The sequence below is a fragment of the Perognathus longimembris genome, chromosome 7 (genome assembly GCF_023159225.1).
Source record: "Perognathus longimembris pacificus isolate PPM17 chromosome 7, ASM2315922v1, whole genome shotgun sequence".
Lineage (NCBI taxonomy): Eukaryota > Metazoa > Chordata > Mammalia > Rodentia > Heteromyidae > Perognathus > Perognathus longimembris.
Window position 1 is genome coordinate 33,411,374 of NC_063167.1, and position 26,867 is coordinate 33,438,240.

The window sequence follows — 26,867 nt, forward strand, 5'->3', positions numbered from 1 at the left end:
CCCCAGTCAAAAGGCATCTGTTACCAAAATGGAATGGAGCAGGGAGCAAGAGTGGGGAACAAATGGTGTTTTGTCTAAACAATTGTTTCAAACAGCAATTCCCTTTCCAGGATGGCTTTTTTTTCCCCACTTGTTCACTAATTAAGTTGAGATACATAAATATTTCCAATGTACAGATAGCAAATGCCTCTCTCTGAGGGAATCAGCTGCCCTCCAAATGCCAGCCCTGGTGAATCACCACAGGCCGGGGCTGAAGGGACCAGAGAACCAGAGATTGAAATGCGAGCTCTCTGCCAGGAAGGGACTTCAAAAGAAATCAGGTTATCTCAGCCCTGAGCATAGTGTCTAGCTGGTAATTGTGGCTAATATAAACATTATCACTATTGTCATTGTTATTATTTCAGACCAAGACAAGGCTATGTTTGAATCATGACTTTCTACTTAGTAATTTTTTCTCCTTCTCCTTCTCCCTCCTCTTCTTCTTCCTCCTCCTTTTCCACCTGCTCTTACTCCTCCTCATCTTCTTCCTCTTCCTTCTCTCCCTCTACTCCTTCTTCAGAGTCTTGTTCTGTAGCCCATACTGGTTGCAAACTTCCAATCCTCTGTCTCAACCATCTAAATGCTAATATTAGAGGTGCAAGCCACCATGCTCAGTTTCTATTTCCTTCTTTAAGTCTTAATTTTTTATCTGCATAGTAAGTAGGTAAATAATTTCTACAGACTCAGGATGCTTCAACTTTTTTAAGAAAGGAAAATGTAAAGTACCTGGAGCTTAGTAAGTAAGCAATTATTCTTAACATTTCGAGGTAAGTATGAAAGGGATTGGAAATGTAACTAAGTGATGGAGTGCTTGCCTAACATATAACAGATCCTAGGTTCAATCCCCAGAACTGATGAAAGATAGGAAGGAAGGAAGGAAGGAAGGAAGGAAGGAAGGAAGGAAGGAAGACAGGTAGGCAAGAAGGAGGGAGGGGAGGGAAGAAAGAAAGAAAGAAGAAAGAAAGAGAGAGAGAAAGAAAGAAAGAAAGAATGGAAGGAAGGAAGGAAGAAATGGTACACAACTCTGATCTCAACTTGGAGTCAGAGACAAAAGGAACTCGTGTTTGAGATCAAGCTGGTACTTCATAGTAAGACCCCTGTAGATAGATAGATAATAAATAGATTATGATAATAGATAGATAGATACATAAACAGATAATAGGTGGATGATAGGTGGATAGATAGATAGACAGATAGCCTAAGAAAAAGACTACAAAGAAAAAAATCTGTGGTTAACAGCCTAACTGTAGAGCTGAAATGCCAAGGTTTGAACTCACTCTACCATTGTAGCAGTTATGTGTCCTCGGCATTGCTACTTAAGCTCCTGGACTTCCACATAGAGTTGGTAATGATGGTGCTAGTGGAGGTGGTGGTGATAATGGTGGTACATGGCTCTTAGGATTATGTGCTAATAGGTGTATTTGGCAAACGTGCTAGAAATTGTTAATTCCAAATCTGCCTCAGCATTCGAAGGAACAGCTTTCAAAGAACTCTCATGCCAGCTTCACATTACAGAGTGCAAGGTGGGGGGCAACAATTGTGTTACTCCATCCACAGAGGAAGTGAGGCAGCTCTGTGTAAGGTTCAGATACTTGTACCAAGTGGTGACAAGACCAAGACTTGGGCACAGAACTAAGACTTCAACTCGGGGTTCCAGCTACAAATCCTTGGAATTACCTGCCTTTTGCCAACAGTTTCCCTCAGATGTGGGGCAGAGAGAGGGCTCCCATCCCCTTTCAACATGCCTCATCTCATGCTATTCCGGATGCTCCACTGGCTGGACCTGGACTTGGGGACACACGAACCAAAGAGATGAGATGAGTGAGAACAGTGCATGCTGCATGGCTGGCTCTACAAATGGGCAGGGAGAGAAGGCAATAACTTTAACTGGATTGATTTCACCTGTAGGGCCATTAACTTAATGCCTCCCTCTTGGTTAAGAGCCAAGCCAAGCCTAGCTGCAGCTATTTGCTCCTGCTGCCTCTACCTCTGTTAGTGAGAACAAAGGGCCACCATGCAGAAGAAAGCCAGCCTGGATCCAGACTAGGGTGAGTTAAGAAAGGCGCCAAGTTAAAGGAGGCCCTTCCCTAGCACTGTGCAACTGGTTTCCAAGCACCTCGCTTACCTTTCCCTAGACCTGATCCTGAGGAGAAGGAGAAAAGGAGGGCCAAGGCCTAGGGATCAGGACCTTGGAGCTCATCCTGATTCTGCTTTCTGATGGACAATTAGCTTAGACAACTAAGTTCCCCACTTTCCAATAATGGGAGTACTGCTGCTCTGAAGGATGATGTGAGGACTGAGGGAGAGGTGCTGAGATTGCACAGTAGGTAGTGTTCCGTGATCACACAGTAGGCGGCTGTCAGTGACCCCTGCTCTGTGGATAGAGTCATATTCTCTACACACTGTGGATGACAAGGTAGGCTGAGCTCCCCTTCTCTCCTTCCATGCTCCTGCCATGGCTCAGTCTGCGGCTTCACTACTCAGTCCAGTCCCCACACCCCCACAGGCTGCTGTGCCCTCTTTACTATTTTTCCCAGGCTACTAAGACCCTCTTCTCCTTGTCCCTATCCAACCCAATCCTCCATTTCTCCTGCTCTCAACATCAACCTCCTTTTGTGTACCCCTCTTTGGTTCCACAGAACACACGTGGCCTTCTCTTCCCTCAGAAACATGTTATGTGCTGATGTCTAATCTCCAACAGAAAGGGTGTTATGGACTTCACTGTGTCTGCAAAGTTCATTTCTTGAAACCCTAATCCAGGTGTGACTGTATTGGGTGGGGGGAGGGGAAGACCTTTATGGACATAATTAAAGGTCAATGAAGTCATTAAATCTCCAATAGGACTGACAGGAGGAAGGGATGGCAGGGGTGTGCATCCATCCACAGAGGGTGGGGAGAAGGAGGCTGTCTGCAAGCCAGGAAGAGAGGCCTCACCGGAAACTAGGCCTGACAGCACATTGGTCTTGGACTTGTAGCCTCCTGAACTGTGAGAAAATAAATTTCTATGGTTTAAGCCGCCAAGTCTGTGGCATTCTGTTATGGCAGCCCAGGCAGACTGAAACAAAGGACCTGTGTCACATTTCATTTGTGATCCTGGGTGGTCATTTTCTTTCTTCCAGACTATTTCTACAGCTGAGAAAAGGAGTCAGCTCTGCTGAGGGAAACCCAGGAAAGAGTTCACAAAGAAGGTGATGGTCAAATTGAGCAGGTGTTGGCAGAAAGACAAACCCCAAGCCAAGGGAGGGCACCCTGCAAAGCTGGGGAGGCTTGAAACGGCCAGATCTTCACTGGCAGGCAAGGGTTGGTCTGAAGAAGAGATGTAGGATGAGGCTGAAGGCTGGGCTGCTAAACCACATAAAGGGCAGAAGGCAACCGTTGAAAGGTTTCTGATAAAGGAATAACAGGGGCTGTGCTTTAGAAAGGCAGCTGCTCTGTGGTATCTAGGTTTGGAATGGCAGGGAGGTGGGCTGAGAGGAGAATGCCTGATGGGGAGGGCTCCGGAGGGAGGGACAGTGCAGGAGATACTAGGAGAAAGAATGGGCATGGTGTGTTTATCTGGATGGTCATGGGAAGGGGCGATAACCGTTCTCTGTGCGGATGCTGCCGGATGGAGCCATTCTGGGATAGAGAGAAGTATGTGGAGGTGGAGGTATTTTGTATATTGTAGAGGGTCTGGTTCACTCAGCCACAGCAAGACTCGGTCAAGGTTGGCTTAGTAAATAAATGTGAAGAAACAAAATGGCAAAAGTATCACCTTGGCCATGCCATTAGTCTAAAACAGGAACAAAACTAGCAAATGCTTTGATGATTCCTTTGACCCTCTCCCAGTTACCACCAAAAAGATTAGGGTGAGAATGTAGAACTTATTGGGGACCACATGTTAAGGTAACTATGTTCCCCACTCAACATCTGATTTTAATATGTGCACTGGTATTGGAGGCTGCCCCACTAATGAGGTAGGAAACTAGGGCTTGGTAAGTTTTAGGACCTGCTCCTAGGTTACCAAGCCAGAGCCCCATTCTGTCTCACCGCTTTTGCTTCCTTGAAGACTAAACCATTCACCTTTGACAGGAAAAAGAAATTCCTGCATGTCCTCTGCTATACCATTTGGCAGGAAAAATATTTCCACAAAAAGATACTCCCCTGGATGCTAGTGACTTGTGCCTGTATTCTTAGCTATTCACGAGGCTGAATTTGAGGATTGGGGTTTGAAGCTAGCCTGGGGGAAAAACAAGTCCAAGAGATTTTTGTTTCCAATCTTGGGCCACGGGCTTTAACTTCATCTGCTGGAAAACATGGCTTGGCCATATTCTGGTTAAGGTAGAACTCTTAGTTGGAATTACTTGTACTTCTCAGTGGGTATTACTCCTCCCAGAAAACATGCAATTAGGATCAAATGAGGAACTGACAATACCAGAAGTTCCCATGGCCTGCCCTGTTATTGTCAGGTGGGAAAACTGAGGCCTGGAGAGGGTAAGGACCAGCCCTGTTTTCAGACAAGAAAAGGCAGACCTAGGACTTGAACCCCAATCTTCGACTATGCATTCAGTTCTCCTCCCCCCGTTCTTGTGTACCACAGATAACATCATGAAAGCCCATGTGCTATCGCTCAATTTCCTGTTTCCTTTGAGCTGGATTCTGCAGGTCTGCAGGACTGCCAAGGGTCCAATCTGCCTGGGAGTTCTCTCTTACTCACTTGCTTCTAACAGAAAGAACTATGTAGTAGAACCATTACTGACTGACACATGGTTTAAAGAGCCTGCAGAACAAAAAAGGGAGAAGCAGGAAGGAGGCTGGGACCACTGAATAAAAAGTAGGAACCAAAATAAAACAAATGAATCCCAGTTTGAATATTTACTCTCGCCAGGCCCCATGCTAAAAAAAAAAAAAAGGTACATAGACTTTCTTCCTCATTTATTTAAGCCTACAAGATGAGAGATGATGAATGTGCCCATTTTAAAGGTGAGCAAATTGAGGCTCAAGTTGAAGTAACTTATGTAGGGTAACCGGCTAATGGGGGAAGTATTCAGGGTTGCTCTGACCCAAGTCTAGTGCTCTATTCACCAGCTTTCCTTCACTCACAGATGTGTGACCTTGGGCGGTCTCTGTGGGTCAGTGCAGTGCTATATGCTAAATAAAACAAGGGTAGCTCCATAATAAAGTGATGTAAGGGAGGGTGAAACACTAAGTGGCACAGCCAGAGGGAGGTAGAGGAATCAATGAACCCCTCTGCCAAGCAAAGCCCTTAACAGAAACTAAGGAGGGCAGACATGAGGTTTTGCGCATATGGACTGTTTGTTCTCCATCCACTCCCCAGGTGTCCACTTTACTCTTGCCCCACCCCCACCCTATAGATTGCTTCTGGGCTCCTTGGAGCAAGGTGAGGCCTCCGATTGGTTCCCCTGCCTGCACCCCCAGACCTGTGAGGGCCACGATGTCAGCCAAGGAGCAAACTCAAATCCTCCCAGTGAGGCCAGAGAAAGGAAAGGAGGCAGGCCAAGAATGCTGGTCTCAAGGGAATGTGGCTTAGTGGTAGAGCTTGCCTAACATGCATGAAGCCCTGGGTTCGATTCCTCAGTACCACCCAAGCAGAAAATATTGGAAGCAGTGCTGTGGCTCAAGTGGTAGAGTGCTAGCCTTGAGCAAAAGAATCTTAGGGACAGTGCCCAGGCCATGAGTTCAAGCCCCAGGACTGGCAAAAAAAAAAAAAGAATGCTGGTCTCTCTCCCCACAAACACTGTGAGCAGGGGGCTAAAACATCATCCTGAGAACTACAATTTCACAGTCATGTAAATGTCTCCTCCAGGTAAAGCCATACACAGAGATTAACACTCAGCTAAAGGCAGAGTTAAGCTAGTTGAGCCTCTTCCTCATCTCAAAAATGGAATTGCCCTCCTCATTTAATCCACACACAATCCTTTGAACTAATAGTAATTGTTAATCCTGGGAAAGTTCTACCAAGTTCATAGGAAGTTCTCAGTGAGCTGGAATTATTATGTTGCAGAAAAACACAGCCCCTGGCCTCAGAGAACCTCCTGCTTGGTAAGGGAGGTAAGTGTGCGTCAAGGAAATTAGCTAGCATTCAGCTCCTCTTCTCCAGGAACTGAAAACATGGTATTTTTAGCCTTCACAGAACCCTACAAGACAAGTTCGAACATCCTCCAGTTGACGTCCAAGGAAAGGGAGGCCTTTCAAAAAGAAAAGAAACTTGCTTCCAGCCATTGCCTAGGATCCCAAGAGCCTCTTCCCAATTCACTGCCAGGGAACGGACGTCAAGACATCCCAGGGGTGCCATCAACCCCTGCCGATGATCAATCCTCATCACCTCTGTGATAGGCCTGAGATCACAGACTAGAAGAAAGCCAGAAGGACGGACCAACCAGCCCACTGGGGATTGACCCAGAACCTTGGGCAGTAGAGAGCTCAGGCACAAGTGGGGGTTCACTCCAGAGAGTGCCTAGGTAACCCCGGGGGCTTACACAAGGAGCCGTTGGGAAGGTCTTTCCTTTGGTAGAACCTCTGGCAAAGTCTCAAAGGAGACTGAGGCATTTCCCAAGTGGCAAAGGATGAAGTTTCGCCTGGTGATTGTGAAAATGGCTGGGTAGGAAGGGCCTGCTAACAAGCACCCACAGGGCACTCTGTATCTTCAGAACCTGAGGGGATCTAAGCGAAACACCAGTGCTCTCTGCTCCTCAAGTGCCCACTGCCCTCCATGGGAGGTACCCCAGACATGGAGAAAGGGATAAACTGTCCTTCCTAACAGCCTTGTGAGGCAGAAGTTACCATCCATCCCCATTACCTGATGAGGAAACGAGGCTTGGAGAGAGAAAGCCATTTGCCCCAAGTGTCACAAATGAAGAAGCTGAGCCCTTTGCCCCTGCCCCTCCAGTGTCACCTGGCTCCCTCTCATCCTGTTTCTCTCATTCTCAGAAGAGTCAAGAAAGGAAGAGCTGGGCCTCCCCCACGCTGCTTTTCCATGGACTGCCACAGAGGTGCAATCCTAGTGCTTTTAAACCACTTTTCCCAAGGCCCTCCCCACTCCACAAAAGATTATGATTCTGGCAATTTGGACAGGACCCAGAAGTCTGTATCTTTAAATAAATGCTGCAACTAATTCCAATTTGTACTTGTAGGTAAAAGCAAGAGTAATCACTTGAGGTATTCCTTGATCCTTAGGCCCAGTCAGAAAAAGTCACCCAATAGTAGAAGTTGAAAGTGACTTTGAATCTTCCGTGCAAAGGATTCCCCTGAAGCCTGGAAGAATAAAAATGTGGTTAGTCTCTGACATACTCATTCTGAGACCTCACCAACCATCAACATCCATCCTCACCTCCCTCTCCCCCTCTACTCTAAAGCCAGAGTGAGACAAGCAATCTCTGCCACCTTTTTAGCCCTACCATTGCTCTGATGACTACTCTTCCCTGACTCCCCACAGCTCTCAGTGTCAAGGTCAAGCTCACTGATTTGGAAGCTGAGCCTTCATCATTGGACACCTGCCACTTTGAGCCAGTGCACCCCTTAGTTGGTACAGAGACTAGCCAGCTAGTGACCAAGTTCATTTCACCTGCCTTCTTGAAGCACATCTGAACTGCATTCTACCAGTGCCTTTGCAGACAGCCATGTCCAAAGTTCTAGCCAAAGAAATGGAGGATGTAGTGATGTGTGTCATTTCCACTTTCTGTGTATTCAAATACACTCTTCCCATCCACCAGAGGCCTCAAGGCCCAGGGTGGCCTTGGAAACCATATGGACTCCTACAAAGCTTGATAGCAGGCTGGGAATATAGAGTGTTTGCCTCGTATACATGAAGCCCTGTTTTTGATTCCTCAGCACCACATATATGGAAAAGGCCAGAAGTGGTGCTGTGGCTCAAGTTGGTAGAGTGCTAGCCTTGAGCAAAAAGAAGCCAGGGACAGTGCACAGACCCTGAGTTCAAGCCCCAGAACTGGCAAAAAAAAAAAAAAAAAAAAAAAAGCCTGATAGTTCTGGACTACCCCATAATGGTGGGGTGCAAAGTATGTTTCCTCTCCTGCTACCATTTACTGAAATCTAGGTGAACAAACACTTTGCACTTGTGCTAAGCCTTTGGTATTTCTGAATTTTATCTGTTACAGCAGCTAGTGTTAAGTAGAAACCCAAGGCCTTGCCATTCCAGATGCCTTAGGCAGCTCAAAAGGGCTTTGCTGTGTCTGTCTCTTCTGCCACGTTTTCCTATCCACTCCCACTCACCCTCTCAGTCCATCTCCAGTCCATCTCTCCGTCTTCATGGAGTGCCCTCTTTGCTTCCTGGACCCCTTCGCTGTCTGCACTACATAATCACTAACATTCACTCAGTGCCAGAAATGTACCAGACTGTCCATCAGAGCTTCACAATCATCATCCCCCCAGTCAATCGTGTGAAGTGGACATTGCTATTCTCCCCACTTCAGAGACAGAGCATGGAGCCTTGTCCAGAGCCATATTGCTGGTAAGAGGCAAAATTAGGATTCTAGCTCAGGAAAAAGACTGGCCCATGGAGTTCCACTCTGTGACATGACCTGCCTTTCCATACTCCCACACACACCTTACCCTCCTCACATCCCGAAAGAGTATCTCCTGTGGTAGAATTCTAAAATGCAAATTAAATTTAGAATGTGATCCTTTAATTAGAGAGCACAATTTATACTGAGCCGAACACAATGAGTTACAACAGACTGTGGCACTAGCAAAGGGGACAGGGCTGGAGGAGGGAGGGAGGGCCCTCACCTCTTCGGGATGCTTCCTAGAGAAACTGGGCTCTGCCTGTCTCCCCAACAGTGGGTATCTAAGGTGATTAGAAGGTGAGAGAAGTCTGGGTTGATGACATTTCTGGGTGACAGGGGGAAGAGCCTGTTGTTCCTCTTGGGCAAAATCATAAGGAACTGGAATGCTGGATTTGCTCAAGGGTGTTCAGGTTTTACAGCCATATACTTAGAGCTATAAAGGCATCTTTATTATTGACATTCCTAGAGGAAAAATAACTTCATGATGGCAAGCCTGAAATTCTCTAGCCCCTAACCTCTTTGTCCCCATCAAAGCATTATCTCTATAATTCCATTTTTATAACACAAGACTTTTTTTTAGGAATCTAACTTCCATCCTAATAGAATATAGCCCATGCCTAGTATCTTCCAATATGTCTGTCTATCCCTGTCTGATTCCCCAAGAGGGAAACCATGTCTGATCCATTGCTCAGACCTAAGAAACCAACACATCTGGCATCTTTACTGTGCAAGGTGGAGCTCTCTGGTCAGAACTTATACAACTCCCCAGCTGATGTCTAGCGCACAACCAAACCAAAGCCCCAACTCTTAGTGATGCAGTCCCTCTGCCCTTAGGTAAACAGAGAAGACCGAGTTGGAGAAAGAAGCTGACAGGCTTTTGAACCATGCATCTGAACTAAGAGGAGAAAGGAAGCTTTCAACCATTCATGGAAGGAGTAATCTCCAGGGATCAAGAGCAATAGCCCAGATTGTGGCAGGGAACAAGGAGAAGGCCACACCCCTTGGGCCAGCCTTGATCATCTTCAAAATATTCAGAAATCTCCAGGCCCATTTAAAAAAAAAAGCCTTAGATCAACTTTCCTCTGAAAAATAAGAGGAGTCCCCAGTTGCCATCAAGGGCTGTTCCCAGCTTTCTGTTCTAGCCAGCCCAGTCACATGCAGGTCAAGGCAGGCTATGAGATCTGGTTCCAAAGATTCATGTTGCTTCTCAGACTTGCAGTCCAGCCCAGATCTTAAGTCTGGTGTTTCCAACCCACATGTCTCTCTATAGACTACAGCCCAGTGTGCCTCCCCTTTACTCAACCATAGCCCCATCTTCAAACTCACCTTAAGTTCTGCTTCCTCCAGGAAGCCCTATCTACCCACCCCAGTCCTCATCCTCTTGTGTACTTCCACAACCTTTCTCTCTGGTTCCTCATTTTATGTGGCAGCCATACAATCCTTTATCAGAAAATACCTTGTATTAAGTATAGAATCAGCCCAGATGTCCCTCAATGGATAAATGGATCCAGAAAATGTGATATATATATATATATATATAATGAAATTTTACTCATACACTAGAAAGAATGATATAACATTACTAGAAAAGAAATGGAAGGAACTTAAAAAAATGATGTTAAGTTAATAAGTCAAGCCCAGAGAGACAAAGGATACATGTTTTCTCTCATATGTAGAACATAGAGTTAATTTATAAATATATAAGTAAAAACTTCAGGGTGGTATCCATAAGTATATTCACCAAATTATGGTAGATTCAGGGGACAGCTCACATGGTATAACTCCTTGGAAAAGCTAACTCACAATCCAACAAAATAAACACCAGGAAACTGGTATTCAAAGGGAGATGGAGTCAAGGGAAAGAGAGCAACAGAGAGAAAGGCAGAGCCCTGTACTGGTGGCTCATACCCATAATCCTATCTACTCAGAAGGCTGAATTCTGAGGATTGCAGTTTGAAGCTAGTCCTAGCAGGAAAGTCCATGAAACTCTTATCACCAATTAATCATAGAAAAATCCAGACGTGGCACTTTGGCTCAAGTGGTAGAGTGCTAGCCTTGAGCGAAAGGATCCCAGAGACAGTTCCAAGGCCCAGAGTTCAAGCCCCAAGACCAACACAGGGAGAGAGAGAGAGAGAGAGAGAGAGAGAGAGAGAGAGAGAGAGAGAGAGAACAGAGACAGAGGAGAGAGAGAGGAAAAGAAAAGGAGGAAGGGGGAAATGGAAGAGGAAGAGGAGGAGGAAGAATGCACTCATAAGATTCAATGCTTATCTTACAAAATTAAGAAAATTGAGGGAAGCAGTAGGGTTGGAAGAGATGGGAGAGAATGATGAAAGGGATGGCATTAATTAAGAAGCATTATATTCATAAACTGCTTTGTTGAATGGCAACTCCTTTATACAATTGCTTAAAGATAATACAACAAGGGGCTGGGAATGTGGCTTAGTGGTACAGTGCTTGTTTAGCATGCACAAAGCCCTGGGTTCAATTCCTCAGCACTATACACACACACACACAAAAGCCAGAAATGGTACCATGGCTAAAGAGGTAGAGTGCTAGCCTTGAGCAAAAAGAAGCTCAGGAACAGTGCTCAGGCCCTAAGTCCAAGCCCCAGAACTGGCACAAAAAAAAAAAAAGATAATACTACAAAATAACTTGTATTGTTCTGTAAGTCCTGGCTCCCCAGCTTTATAGAAAAACCCACTGACCTCTTAATTCAGCTAAACCTCAGTTTCCCACATATAAAATGGATACACCTACATTATTCCAGGTCCCATACTAGGGTATTGTAGAAAATGCAGAAACAAAAATGCTTGATCTCTGATCTTAAGAGCTTCTAGATTAGTGGGGACAACCAATACATTCACCCTAACTGAAACCTAAGGTTGTATGCTGTAAAAGAATTTTAAAAAAGGGACAAATATTGAGTGGTGAAGATTTGATAGAGGGAGAGATGAGGCCAGACACCATGGAAGAGGCATTTTTTAAACTATGACACTTGAAGGCACAGGATTCTAGCAAGCAGATATGAGATGTCACTCCCTAAAAGTCCAGATACCATGGCTGGAGGCATGGCTCAAGCCATAGAGCACCTGCCTAGTAAGCACAAAACACAAAGTTCAAACCCTCAGTGATGCCAAAACAAACAAAAAAAAGTAACAAAGAAATGACAGAATTTGAATTTCATTAATATACAAATGCTGAAGAATTTATAGATCTTGTCAATGACCCTCAATGTTTTCAAATAACAAAAACTACTGACATTGTGCTTCCTGAAATAAGATCACATCAACACCTATCACCTATGAAGTATCCCCACCCAAAAAGTCAATCTGGACTGATAAGGCCTCTTGACTTATTACTAATATCCAAAAAAACAACACCATGGGACTCACTCATCCAAAACCAGATGTGGAAATCAAGATAAAGGCACTACAATTTCTTCCCCAAATATATGGTAAGGAAAATAACAGTAAAAGCCATGTTAAGAAGAACAGGCAGGAGGGGGTGTGTGAAACTAGGGCTCATAAATATGGAAGCTAAGTCATGGGTGCACAAGCATCCTTTATGTTGTTTCTTCTACATTTGTAATGCGCTTGAATTTTTTCATAATAAAACTTTTTGAAGACCAGAGACAAAGCAGATTTCCAAATTACAAGGGGAAATAAAGTTCACAAAACAGTAGAAGAGGGTTGCAAGAGTTCAGAAGGAGGATGGTGATACCATTAAGAGACTCTAGAAGGTGCAGTAACGTACTGGGTTTTGTGCATGTTGGCTCAGAGGCGCCACAATTCTCATTTAAACATTCAAGCAGAAATCAGTGCCTGGCCAAAAAAAAAAAAACTCAGCTCTGAGTAATTTAAGAAAAACATCAAAACGAAATAAACAAACAATTCTAGCACTGCCATGCAGTTCCCAATCCTTCACACTTCCTACCCAGAAAAGTGACTGCCTCGCTCTACCCACAGGCCAGTTCGACATGTGTGACAAGCACATGGTTCACCACGTGCAAAGCTCATGTATGGTGGAGCCACCTGAGAAAGTAGGAAATAGAACCAGAAGAAACTGGAGCGAAGCCCAGCCCTGCACTCCCAGGCCGTGTCACCATGCTGAACTCTCATCTCTCTGAACCTGTGATTCCTCTCCTGAGGCCAGCAGTCAGCCATGCATCCCACAACAACAGGCAAGCAGATGTGACTTTTTAAACTGTTGAGCCCATCCAAAGCATTATTCCTCCATGGTAGTTGTGTCAGAAATTTCAACCCCAGAGCCTCCTACAGAGCGCCATTCTGCCACATCATCACCAACAGTAGACATTACCCAAGCGCCTACTCACTGCCAAGTATGACTGTCCTCCCTCCTTCCTGGTTTGTGTGACAGCCATCAGTAGTCCTCCCACAGGGTGCTCACAGAGCCTCCAATGAAGCTGAAAGGCTCAGATAAGTACCGGGTGGCAAGGTAGCAGATGAGCAGCATTTTAAAATCAGGAACCCCCTTTTTCACCCTAAGGCCTCCAACCATGCTGGGGAATAACCCATCATGCCTACCATCACCAAACCATTCCAGTCTATGAGAACTGCTAGTGTTCAGCACTCAGGATTTCCTGCACCTCCTACCCACGCCCTTCAGCTCCTGCATATGTGGGCCCCTCTTTCCACCTTTGTCTCCAGGAGCCCCACCATCCATCCAGAGATTCAGGCAGAAGTCAAGGATCATCCCTGAGTCCTACTTCTAGTCTCCTATACTCAAAAGGACCCATCTACCCATTGTTATTACTTGCTGAGCACCAGCCAGGTGCCAGCCACGTTGCTATTGTTGAGAACACATTCATGTTTTTTTGTGGGGATTTTTTTTGTTTTTGTTTTTGTTTTGCCAGTCCTGGGCCTTGGACTCAGGGTCTGAGCACTGTCCCTGGCTTCTTCTTGCTCAAGGCTAGCACTCTGCCACTTGAGCTACAGCACCGGTCCTGGCCATTTTCTATATATGTGGTACTGGGGAATCGAACCCAGGGTTTCATGTATACGAGGCAAGCACTCTTGCCACTAGGCTATATTCCCAGCCCCAGGAACACATTAATGAACTAGACAGACAAAAAAGAACAAAACAGACAAACAAACTAGGTCTTTGTGAAGCTTACATTACATGGAGACAGAGTAAATGTAATAATTGAATGAAGTATGTGTCCCATTAGAAAAATACCAGAAAAAATGAGGACTAGGGGACAACATCATGAATGGCCCCTCACTGAGAACCAGCCCTGCTTCCTCACTGCACTGGCCTCAAACCTTCTCTCTTATACACCATTGAAAAGCCTTCCCTCACCCCACTGGGCCTCTCGAATCCATCTTCAAGTCAGCTTCACCTAGCTCACTCACACTGACACATCCTTCCCTGAATAAACCCTACTGATGACTCCTCACTGGACCCGGACCCCAGCATGCACGCTGCCTATGTGCTTAGCCTCAGCCTCCTCACCCATCACACACGCTGCCTCAAACCTCTGTGCTCCAGCCACACCAGGGAACACGCCATTCCTGAACTTCCTTCAGGGATGCCAACCCCAGATGGGTCCCGGATGCCTCAATCACTTCCCGGGGCCATTTTTCTTCACCTTACTGATGAGTTCTGCCCCAAGACAGCCTGGGAACTCAGGATCTCAGAACGGACAGCAAAATGGCAGGGAGTATGGCCTCTGCTTGATCCTGGGATCTCTAGACAAGAGTTGTTTATATGCATGGCTTTCTGGAAGATGTTCTTGGGAGTTACACCTGCAACTGAGCAGAGGGAATTGCAATCAGTATCCCAGGTAGTCCCACAAGGAATTTGGAGGCTGGTTTAGGCCCTCAGAAATGTCTTGAAATGAGGGGAAGGACTGGGATTTTCTATCACTGCCAGGCTGTGCTCTGAGAGGAAGTGCAGGCTTGGGTAAGGTAGTTCCTTCAACCAGGGTCAATGTTCAGCAAGATGCCAACAACAGATGTTCCCAGCAGCTGGGGACAGGAGAGGCAGCCATCTTGGAGAAGGAGTCTAGACAAAGCATCAGAGAATCCAAGAAAGCAGCTGGATGCCAGTAGCTCACACCTGTCATCCTAGCTACTGAGGAGGCTAAGATTTAAGGATTGTGATTCAAAGCCAGCTTGGGCAGAAAAGTCCATGAGGCTCTTACTGCCAACAAACAACTCAGAAAAGTCCTGAATTGGCTCTGTGGCTGAAATGTGGCGCACTACCTTTAAGCAAAAGAAGCTTAGGAACAGCACCCAATCCCTGAGTTCAAACCCCAGGACTAGCACCAAACAAACAAACAAAAAAAAAAAGGGAATCCAATACAGCCTCTCTGACAGACCTGAGCTTAAAATCTACTTCTGTCACTTCGAACTGTGTGATCTTTGTGGAGATGGTGATGGGCTCTGCCACGTGCTGGATGCTGAGAGTCTTAAATAAGAGAGAATTGTCTAGATAAAAACGATTGCTTAAATATTCGTACTTATAGTTTCCTTTTCCTAGCTCTCCCCTTAAAAATGACAGTGAAAGCCTGGCATCGATGGCTCACACCTATCTGAAGATGGCAGTTCAAAGCCAGCCTGGACAGGAAAGTCCATGAGACTCTTTCTCCAATTAACCACCAGAAAACCAGAAGTGGTGCTGTGGTGTGGTGTCGTACTAGCCTCAGAGACAGAGCCTAGGCCCAGAGTTCAAGCCCCATAACCAAAAAGAAAAAAGAAAGACAGTGAAGGAAAGAGAAGCTGTGAGTCCATGAGGACAGAGATAAGGAAAAGTCATTAACTGATAAGAGTTCAGCAAACTTCTGTAAGACTGAGAGTGGTAGAGGAGTGAATGGTGCCTAACTGGCAAAGTGGCAGATGCTAGAACACGGCCTATGCCTTGATGATCCACCACCATGGAATGAGCACTAATGCCACACCCACATCCTCTCTTGCCAATCCCATGGGCATAAAACCCCGCCAGACAGACTGTGTGCCTCAATGCCCATGCAATTTCTCCAATGAAATCTATCTCCTTTCCCAGAAACAATGGCTTATTCCCAAACTTGTTTATGTCAATTGTGCTTGTTTTTGTAATTATGTGAGTCAATTTAATATTAATAAACCAATAAAATTTGATGGTGAAAAGGGAGCTATTTTTAAGTTGAATGGCTTGAAAGAGTCCATGAAGGCAGATTGTTCTTTTTTTTTTTTTTTAAGTTTAGATGAGTTACAGGTGAGCACTTGTAAGAGATTGGGAAGGAAATCACAGGAATCTAGGAGGAATATGCATTCAGATTGTTCCATAAGTGCTGTATGTTTGAGCTGCACTATAAAGAGGCTGATCTAGAAATGGTAGGGAATGTTGTATTCGTGTGTGTGTGTGTGCAACACTTGTGTGTGTGTGTGTGTGCAACACTTACAGAATCCCGGTTAACTCAAAGAAAAGTAGAAGAGGCATCTGTAGATTTTAGGGTAAAATAAAATACTTACAATGTGTGTACATTTTTTAATGATTTCTGACTTGAAACCGTTGTTTTTACTAGCTAGCTCTGAGCTGGTTCCAAGATGGGTGAGCCCTGGCAAGGGTGTCCCAAATGAAAGACAGGCGAGCAACTCCCAGGGCAAGGAAGGGGGCCAGGAGACTGGAGGCCAGACACGGCAGGACTAACTGAGAATCTACAAAGGAAACAGTCAGACTCTCCCACCCCCACACTCATGTCCACTTGTAAAGAACATAGCAGAGACCCCACACCTATCACTTTCTGCCCCATGGAGAGCTTCACACACAGAGATGGGCCCCAATTTACAATAACTTGGATGCAATTTTCAACTTTACAATGGTGCAAAAGTGATACGCAGGGTTGGGGAGAGGTGGTATGCACTTTAAATCCCAGCTCTCAAGGCTAAAGCAGAAGGATCATGAGTTCAAGGCAGACCTGTGCTACAAAGCAAGTACTAGGCTATCCTGAACTATAGCAAGTGAGCTGGTGGCTCCCTCCTGTAATCCTAGCTACCCAAGAGGCTGAGACCTGAGGATCACAGTTCAAAGCCAGCCCAGGCAGGAAAGTCTGTGATACACATCTCCAATTATCCACCAGAAAACCAGAAGGGGCACTGTGGCTCAAGTGATAGAGCACTAGCCTTGAGCTGAAGAGCTCAGAGGCAGTGCCCAGGCTGAGTTCAAGCCCCATGACTGACCAAAAGGAGGAAGACGAGGAAGAGGAGGAGGAACATATATGACTTTTTAAAAATACCTCAAATTCTGAATTGTGATCGCTATGTGCACTGTCGGGGTCTTTAGCCCCCAGCACTCTCCTGACCTGCGGGAGAGATGGGGAAGCTCGCCCCGACCAGGTCGGGCCAAGAAAGGAGAAGGGTCGAGGGACTGCCTGCACCCAGCCCCGCCTCACCAGAGGACAATCAGACGACTCACGGAGAATGTCTGCTGTCTGTGCACAACTTTATTGAAATAAGCTCCGCTCTTAAATAGGTCAGAGAGCGGCAGGAAAGGGAGGGGTGTATGCGTACCTATCTAGGGACTGTGAAGGGAGGCCGGAGCTGTCCGTCAAGGGGGGAGGGCCAAGGGACCAATCCTAAGAGGCGGCCTAATTCTATGTCACAGCCCACAAGACCGCCTCTGGGTTCACCACGCACCATCTTGGCCACACGTGGTCCCAAAACTGGGAGGCAGGGTTCCCCGTAATAGCCACAAGTGACCCAGGGGCCGGAAGACAGGCAGGGCCAACTAGGACCGCCTTTCCGGGTTGCAGTGTTACAGCCACGTGTGGCCCCAGAGCTGGGAAACAGGCAGGGCAGGTGGGACTTCCTCTTTCTGATGCAAGGCATTCGGGCATGCCCCACAGTGCACTAGCAATTTGGAGAGGGTTTTTTATTGTAATTTTTGGACTAGCAATTTGAAGTCATTCTCTCCTCTCCTATCTCCCTCTCTTTATCCTCCTGTGCCCCCACCCCCTGCTCTCCCTCTTCCCTTCCCACCACACCAAGATTTTGCTGGTTGCTTTTTTTTTTTTTTTTTTTTTTTTTTTTGTCATGTCGTTTGACCTCTGGGCCTGGGCACTGTCCCTGAGCTCTTCAGCTCAAGGTTAGCGCTCTACTACTTGAGCCACAGTGCCACTTCTGGTTTTCTGGTGGCTATTTGGGAATAAGAGTTTCGCAAAATTTCCTGCCCCCACTGGCTTTGAAATGTGATCCTCAGATCTCAGCCTCCTGAATAGCCAGGATTACAGGCATGAGCCACCGGTGCCCAGATGGTGGTTGCTTTTGAGAAAGGATTTCCCTTCCTGCCCTGGCATATGCCTGGGCTGCAATCTACCTATTTTATATTCCCCATCTGTAGATAGATGTGTCCCTACTGTGAGTTGGAGTCATGGAGATGAAGTCTCTCCAATGTTTCTGCTCTGACAGGCCTCAAATAACCATCCTCCCATCCGCAGGTAGCTTTCAGGCTGAACCACTGGCTCCCGCTGTCATACTCTCTCTTGATGCTGAGCTTCCATCAGCTACATAATCATGAGGGAAAATAACTGATTCTCTACTGTGTACTGGGTTGCTAAGCCATGATGTTCAATATAATAGGTTCCTAAAATGCACTTTTACTTACAAAGTTTTCCATGTAAGATGGGTTGTTGAGATATAACCCTATTGTAACTTGTGGAGCAGCTGTATAAACTCAGCAATCCACACAATAGTATTCTTCCTGGGTCTAATTTACAGATAGGAAACTGAGGCACAGAGAGATGGCATGTTTTGCCTAACACAGCTAGAAATGAATCCACATCTGCTTTTAGCCACATTCATGCTAGTGCTTGGAGAAACAGAGCAATCTTAGGGAAAGGACTTCAAGCAGTGTTAATATTTGCTCCTCCCTAACCAAAAGGTTCCAGCGCTCAGTGAGAAGTCAGCCTGGCCTGCCTTCATAGGCCATGTAATGCTCCTTGGCTTTTTAGACCTTACTGGGCCAGACAACTATGAACAAAAACCAAGGTCTATGCAAGATTAGGAAAGCCTCCAACACAAGGAGGGACACAGAGTCAGAGAAACCATAAGGAGCCAAACAAACACGGCCAGGAAACTGGAGAATAAGAGGGTTAAAAATAAAATCACAAGTCATAGCTTCAGAGAGATCAAAGACACCATGTTTATGTTGTGGAGGCAAAAGAAAACAAGAATAAGCAAGAACTCTCAGAAATTAAGTATGAGAGATGAAAAGGATAAGGGGTAAACCAATCAACAGCAATAATTCCATGACAATATGCTATAAACCAACTGTACAAGTAGGGGGGGGACGGGAGGGAATTGAGGATGGGGGAAGTGGAGAAAAAATGAGGAAGGAGGTAACAAGTTTATACGAAATATATTCACTGCCTTAAGTATGAAACTGTAACCTATCTGTACATCTCTTTGACAGTAAATAAATTTTTAAAAAATAAATAAGCTTTACTTAGATACTGCTAAAAAAAAATTCAATAGAAGGTCTGGGACATAGAGTCAAGTAAATCATCTAGAAAGTAGAAGAGCAAGATAAGAAGAAGGGTAAAACAGAAAAGGCAAGAAACCAGAAGATCAATCCTGGAGTTTCAGAATCTAACTCATAAGTGTTCCAGGCAATTATAAGCGTTCCAGAAGATTATTAAAGAAAAACTAAAGTTTTGTAGACCTGAAGGGCACATATATCTACTCTGGAAAAAGCCACCCTTGGCCTGGCACAATGAATGACAGAAGCCAGCAACAAGTTACACTATGTTGTCAGATTCCAGTATTGCAGTGATAAAGAGATCCTCAAATCCCAGGCAAGGGAAGTTTACACATGAAAAAGAAACCACCTCAGAAGGCATGAAGCTTGTTCGCCATAGTTCTGGTAGGGAAACGGAGAGACACGGTGTCTAGTTATAGAGGAGAATAATTTCCAGCCCAGAGGCTATGCTGAGCCAAATTATCCACTACTGCCAGGCAGAAAGAATAGAGCTAAGTCCACAGACCCAAACCTCACCACCCCTGGCCAATTTCTGAGGAAACACAGCAGTGTCTGAAAGAAGGAGGGTAAACCAGGAGCAAGGTTGGGAAAGCTTAGGAAAGAGGACCGTGCAGACAGCCAAGCAGCCCCCAGGAGAAAGGGAGTTCAAGACCTGGAGGGTGGGTGGTAGAGCTTTAAGTGGGGGAAGATGGGGCTGACAGCTCTGATAGAACTCTGGGGGAAAGGAAGAGCTACATTTTCTCACTAAGAATGCAGATCACTGACTTACCTAAAAATAGTGCTCCAGATACACACTGGGCAGGCGAGGCGGGGCTGGAGACAGCTAACTCGGTCCTTATTTATTCCAACAGGAAGACAATAGGTAAGCTCTAATGTTGAAGAATTTGGAAATAGCAGCCTAAGCATATTGTTTTGAAACATGTAAGCAAGTCGAAGGAATGTATGTGTGTGTGTACATATATGTGCGTGTGTGTATGTGTAAAAACACCGCTAAAGCAGGTGCCACCGGAGTGTGGCACTGGACAGATGGTTTGGGTGAGGCCTGGGGACCGGGCTATTCTTCAATGAAAGCTTTCCAATTTCAGGTTTCCTGAAGCATCTTCAACTTACAATACCTCACGGGCTTCCTTCCGGAACTCCCCCAGGCAGAGCCAGGCCACAGAAACCCAGCACCGAGCAATGACCTCTCAAGGTCACCAGGCCCTTCAAGCCTGGACCACAGGGGCTCCTGGGGGACCCCACCCCCACCCCAGCCCCCACTGCCAGCCTGGAGAAGCAGCAACCAGCTTGAAGGCCACAGGGGACCACGGGCGACCCGACCCGCACCCATTCGACGGGCCCCACCCCCTCACTGTGTCCCCGCCCTCCACGGCACCCGTGGGCGCGGCCCGAGCTCGGGCCGCCGCTGCCCTGCACGGCCCGCCTCGGCCACGCCGTCCTTGGCGAGAGGACGCGCGGGAAAAGCGGCGCGCGGTGCGACAGCGCCCCCTGCCGGCCGCCCCCGCCGTCGGCTCCGCGCCGCGCCCCCGGGCAGGGACCCGCCACGTGCGGCTCGCACTGAAACCAGGCCCGCCCTCTCCTGCTTGGGGCCCGGGGCCCGGTGCCCTCCCCACCATCCCACGGCCCTTTGAACAGCTGCCGGGCCTTGGAGGAGGTCGTGGAGGACGGCAGTGAGGCCCCGGGGACGGGAACCCCACACTCCCTGCAGCATCTTCCCTCCTGTGTCCGAGCGCGCTCCACACACACCCTCCCCCGAACCGGCCTCATGGACACTGGGTGAGAGCCCGGGACGAGGGGAAGGGGTGGGAGGTTTTGCCCCGTCTGCATCGACCCTTGGGTGGGCTTTGGGTGGGGCCTACCCGATCTCAGGGGCTGCGGTCTAGAACTGCGGGAGAATGACCTCCAAGGGTCCTTCCCTGCCGGGTCCCGCCCGCGCTCCCTGCAGCCCACCCTGGGCGCCAGCAGCGGCCTCTGCTGCCCCCTGCTGGCGGGAGGAGGAGCCGCAGCCCCGCGCTCCCGGGGCCCCGCCCGGGTGACCCCAGTAGTTCCAGCCCTCACCCACTTCTTCGGACCAAAAGAAGCCTAGACGCACTTCTCAGCAGCAGGTCTCAGAAGGCAGAGCTCTGAGACCCATTGTTGAGAATGTCAAGTCTTCCGATTCCTCTTCCGGAAGAAGTTAGGATTCTGGGGTCCTCCTGCCTGGATTTATTTCAGTCCCGGCTCCGCACAATTCAATGACCTTCAGTAAATGATCAATACTCTGTCCTAAACTCGGTGCTGGTCACACACACCAGTAATCCAAGCTACTCAGAGGCTGAGATCTGAGGCTCAAAGTTTGAAACAGCCTCTGCAGGAAATCCATGACAAAAAAAAAAAAAACAGCAGGCAATGGAGCTGTAGCTCAAGTGGTTGAGAACTAGCCTTGAGCACAAAAGCTCAGGGACAGTGGCCAGGCCTTGAGCTCAAGCCCTAGGGCCAGATTGGGGGTGGGGGAATTGTCCTAATTTTTGCAACCATGGATGGAGGTGACACACAGACAACAGCTTAGCAGCTCTGTAGACTAGGTACAGTTACCAGGGGCAGGACAACTGAGGAACAGAAAGGCTCAGTAAACTTGAGTTCACACAGGAAATAAGTCCAGCTAGGACAAAGATCTAAGTAATCTGGTTCCAGAATGAGTGTTTTCATTTGTAATTATATATGGGATGTTATCAAATCCACATGTTAGGGTTGTCCTGGGCATTTTTTTTAAGCTGACCAATGCACAGTGTTTGGAAGGGTGGCAGGTCAGTAGATGTCAGGTAGATGTGCAGATTTCCTGAACACAGATGTACACCATACACTGTACAGGGACCCCAGGATATACCATGGAGAGCAGGCTGACAAAGCCACCATCTGGGGGAATGCCTGCCTAGAGGGAAGGGCAACCACTGAACAAGCCTGAGAGGCGTGCAGGATGCTCTGAGTCAGGATCTAGACCTAGAGGAGGCCCAGACTCACACACAGCAGACTCACAACACCGCTGCCCATTTTAAAGGATCACAGAAAGCCCAGTGAGAATATTTGTCCTGCCAGAACCAGGGCAGTGTGGCGGGTATGACTCGAGGCTTGGGGCCTCTGAGAGGGAAGACAGGGAGCACAGGGCAGCAGGCTGACTTCATGGTCCTCCCAAATTGTGCCCCCTGCAGATGGAGGAGGCCTAAATGGACCCAGTCAGATCCCTTCATATCAGCCAATCTTTAATCAGATTGCTTTCCTTGTGACTGCAACCCAAACTTGCAGAAGGGGCCATTGGTCAGGAAAAGAGTGACTGTAGTATTCTCGGGCCCTTCCAGGAAGAACAGACAGGAGAGCTTGTAAAAGGGAAAGAAGAGAGGCAGCCATTTGTGGAGCCCCTCTTCTCTGCTGGCAGGTGCTTTACCTCGAAGGTAGGTGTCTGTTTAATCCTCAAAGCAGCCTGTTGAAGTTAAGATGCTTTTCATGACTCCTCATTTCAATTGTGATGAAACCAACACTCCGGAGGCCCTACAGCTTATCCAAGGTCAGCTAGCTGCAGAGATGAGATGGGAGCCTTGTTTCCCCACTAAATTCCATTGCTCCCTTAGAGAGGCTAATGGGAGAACAGAGGTGATGGGCGAAGGGTCAGGGTGAAAAGGAATAAAGGAGGATCTTCTGCTAGACAGGCAGAGACAGAGAGACTCAGATTGGAAGGAGACTATGTCTTTGCTGAGGTCTTCCTTGCTCCCACCCCCACCCCCTGGGCCACACAGAATCAATCCGCTGGGCTGAGGCCTCCTCCCTCTCTCTGCAAGGTATTTTTAAAACCACCCACCTCAAAAACTTCTTCTGTTCCTGTACTTTAAAGTTCCTCTGAAAAGTTGGAATAAATTTGCTTGTCTTTTCTCCCAGACAAATGCAGAGGAGGCAAACAAAAAGAACACGTATTTTATGAGCACAAATTTGGGACACTGACACCTCCAATCATCATTTTATGGCATGATGATATACAATAATTAGGTGTCGGGAGTAATCTATGGCCGCAAGAACAGTCATCTCTTGTGAGCAGAGAGAAAAAAAAAATCCTTCTTTCCTCTCAGAAAGAAATCTGAGCAACATGGAGAGGAAAGAGCACACGCTGAAGTCTGAAGAAGGCAACACGAAGCTGCCCCACAGCCCTGGTTCCAGCGAAGGAGGCCAGGCAGAGAGGCCAGGCCCACAGGGGAGCAAGGCCAGAGCTCTTCCTGAGATTGAATCTGGCCTCCCAGTTCTGACCTCCCTGTCCTGCTAGGTGACCCTGGACCAAACTCTTTTTCCTCTCTGGAGTTTCCCGGCATCACAGGGACCTGGAGTTCTCTGGGACAGATTCCCAAGGGGTAGAGCTGGTGTTGGCTCATAAGAGATGGGTGGACATGAATGAGCCTGGAGAAGCCAGGAAAGCCTCCGGGCCAAAACCCCAGTCCAGAAAAAGAAATGTGGATGGGCTGACTCTGTTGTGAAAACCCACTTCAGGAGAGAATGATGTATGAGATGCATCCTATGACAGAGCCACCAGTTCTTGTTTGTTTTGGGGTTGTTTTGGTTTGGTTTGGTTTGGTTTTTTGCCAGTCCTGAGCCTTGAACTCAGGGCCTGAGCACTGTGCACTGAGCACTCTGCCACTTGAGCTACAGCACCACTTCTGGCCATTTTATATATATATATATATATATATATATATATATATATATATATATATATATATATATGTGATGCTGAGGAATCAAACCTAGGGCTTCCTGTATACGAGGCAAGCACTCTTGCCACTAGGCCATATTCCCAGCCCCAGAGCCACCAGTTCTTACTGAGATAAAATGCTGAGATTTTTTTGCCTTTATTTTCCTCACAAAAATACTACCTGCAAAGTATTTTGTGACTAGTGTCTACTATCTTGGATTCTGTTTAATCCTTACCACTTTCTTAAGCAAATAAATTTCTCAGACTTAGTTTCCTCTTCAGAAGAAGTCACTAAGTCTATCTAAAGCTGTGGTGAAGATTGAATGAGACAAAATAACCAAGTGCTAGGCTAGGGCCTGGGATGTCCCCTCCCCCCTCCCCCTGACTGTCACGTGGCTGGCTCCTTCTCCTCACCCTAGGAAGCTCAGATGCCAGGAGTGTCTGAGGGACACCTTCCCCTGACACTGGACCTGCAGAAGGAGTTCCAGTCTTCTCAGCTCAGCATCCTCTCATCTCCAGGGTGATAGCACAATCTGAAGTTACCCCACATGTCAGTTGACTGTTGTCAGTCCTCTCCATAGCACAGGAGCTCCAAGGGCCTTCCTTCATCTTGTTTACAATGAGAGTGCCCCCCCCCCCAAGCATGCAGGAGGTCCTCAGCTAACTTCTTGTGGAATAGATGAAAATCAATGAATCTGACCAATCCTGTCAATTAATGAAAGAAGAAAAATCACATGAGTCTAGCAGTAGATGCAGAAAATGCATCTGGCAAAAAGCAAACACCCGTTCTTTTTTTTTTTTTTTTTTTTTTGGCCAGCCCTGGGCCTTGGACTCAGGGCCTGAGCACCTTCCCTGGCTTCTTCCCGCTCAAGGCTAGCACTCTGCCACCTGAGCCACAGCGCCCCTTCTGGCCATTTTCCATATATGTGGTGCTGGGGAATCGAACTGAGAGCCTCATGTATAGGAGGCAAGCACTCTTGCCACTAGGCCATATTCCCAGCCCCAAACACCCATTCTTAAAATAAATTAAAAAAAAAAAAACACCCTCAATCTGGGAATCGGGAGTAACTTCTTCAACTTGTTAAAGAACATGTACAAAAATTGCACAACTGAATACTTAATGAAGAGAAAGTAGATGTTTTCTTAGTAAGATCATGAACAAGTTACAGATATCCTTGTCTTCATTCATTCCTTTTCAACATCATCATTGAAACCCTAGTTGATAAAATAAGACAAGAAAAAGTGTGAGATTGGCATCAAAAAACTCTTTGTTTACAAATAATGTGACCATCTGTGTAGTAAATCCGAAAGAACTGACAAAATAAAGCAATCCTTCCCCTGACCAAAAGAAGGAATTCTTCTGAACAAATAACCAATTACAGCAAGGTTACAAGATTTGTAGTTATTATACAAAATTATACAAAAGTTAATCACTTTTCTGCATGTCAGAAACTAACAGGAAATTTGACATAAGAAACACAAAGTGAAATACTTTGTAAATCTAAAAACAAATGTAAAGAATCTATATGAGAAAACTACAAAACTGACAAATAAGTCAGAAAACTAAATAAGAGGGACACACATTGTGGTTATGTCCCATCAATTGAATTCTTTATTATTTCCGTAGAGATCGATTTTTTAAATACTCCATTGTGTCATCCTCATCTTGACCTTATGCAGTAGGTCAGAGGTAGTTTATTATTATTCCCATTTTATAGATCAAGGAATTGAGGCCAGGTCAGGCGTAGTGGCCCATGCCTGTAGTCGTGGTAGCAAGCCAGCTTGCTTTTAAGAACTTCACAAGCCTCTATCTCAACCAGTAAAAACTGGGTGCAGTGACACACACCTACCATCCAGGCCAACTCAGGCTTAACTGTGAGCCCCTATTTGAAAGATAAAAGCAAAAGGGGCCTAGGATTTGACTCATATAGTAGAGTACTTGCCTGGCAAGTGCAAAGTTCTAAGTTCAAACCATAGTAGTGCCTACAAAGAAGAAAAAGGTGTGGAAGGGAACTGATGTGTGAAGAAGTGGCATCATACACTCAGAGTCATCCTGGCAGTTTTACCCAGGAGAGAGACTGGAAGGAACTCGTTGCCTGCCAGATACTCTGGATAATTGCATGTGAACCTCACAACAGTCCTGATGGAAGCTGAGGTCTAGAGAGGGTTAACATTGGCCCAGGTGGCACTGCTGGGATCTGTACAGGGATATACCGGAGTCTAGAATCCAGCAGTGTCCTGCCTTTCTGGTCCTCCCTCCTGGAGAAGCCGAGGCTGAGCCTCATCCCCACTCTCGGATCCAAGTTCTGCCCGCCTAGACCAGCAGGCGCTTTCATCCTATTCACTTCCACACAGCCACTGAACACCGCCTCTGCTGTGCAAAGACAGGAGAAGTTTCCAGGGTCTGACACCATGAGTCAATCCCAACTACAATCCCTGCAATCCCAACTACTTGAGAGGCAGAGGCATGTGGTTCGTGGACCAGAAGGAAAAGTACCACCTTTTAACCCCAAAGGCTGAGAGATCTCTAGAAGCTGAGGGAATCTGACAGCTCCTGTCCTCCTCTCCCTTCCCTTCCCACAACCTCCAGTCTCCTGTCACCCTTGCTTCCTCTGCTCTACAGCCCCCTGTTTCCCCCCTCCTCAAGCCCTCTGTCTCCCACTCCCTCCTGCTCCCACCCACCACCACTCCACTCACCACCACCCTCCATCCTCACTGACACGCTTTCTGATCCCCAATGCCTTCAGTAAGCAAGGAGAAAAGTAGTATGGTATTGCATGCCTGTAATGCCAGCTACTTGGGAGGCTGAGGTAGGAGGACCAGGGATGGAGACCAGACTGTGCAAAGTTAGCATGAAACCTAACTGAACCTATCTGGGAAACTATGTGAAAAACAAATTAAAAGCAAAAGACCAAGGTGGGGCAAGGAAGGGTTCAAGCAGTAGAGTGCTTGCCTAGCAAGTGAGGCACTGAGCTCTAGTACTGCAAATAATAATAATAATAATAATAAGTGAGCCAGACATCAGTAGCTCACACCTATAATTCTAACTACTCCAGATGCTGAGATCTCAGAATTGAAACTGGATGCCAGCCTGGGCAGGAAAATCTGTGAGACTCTCA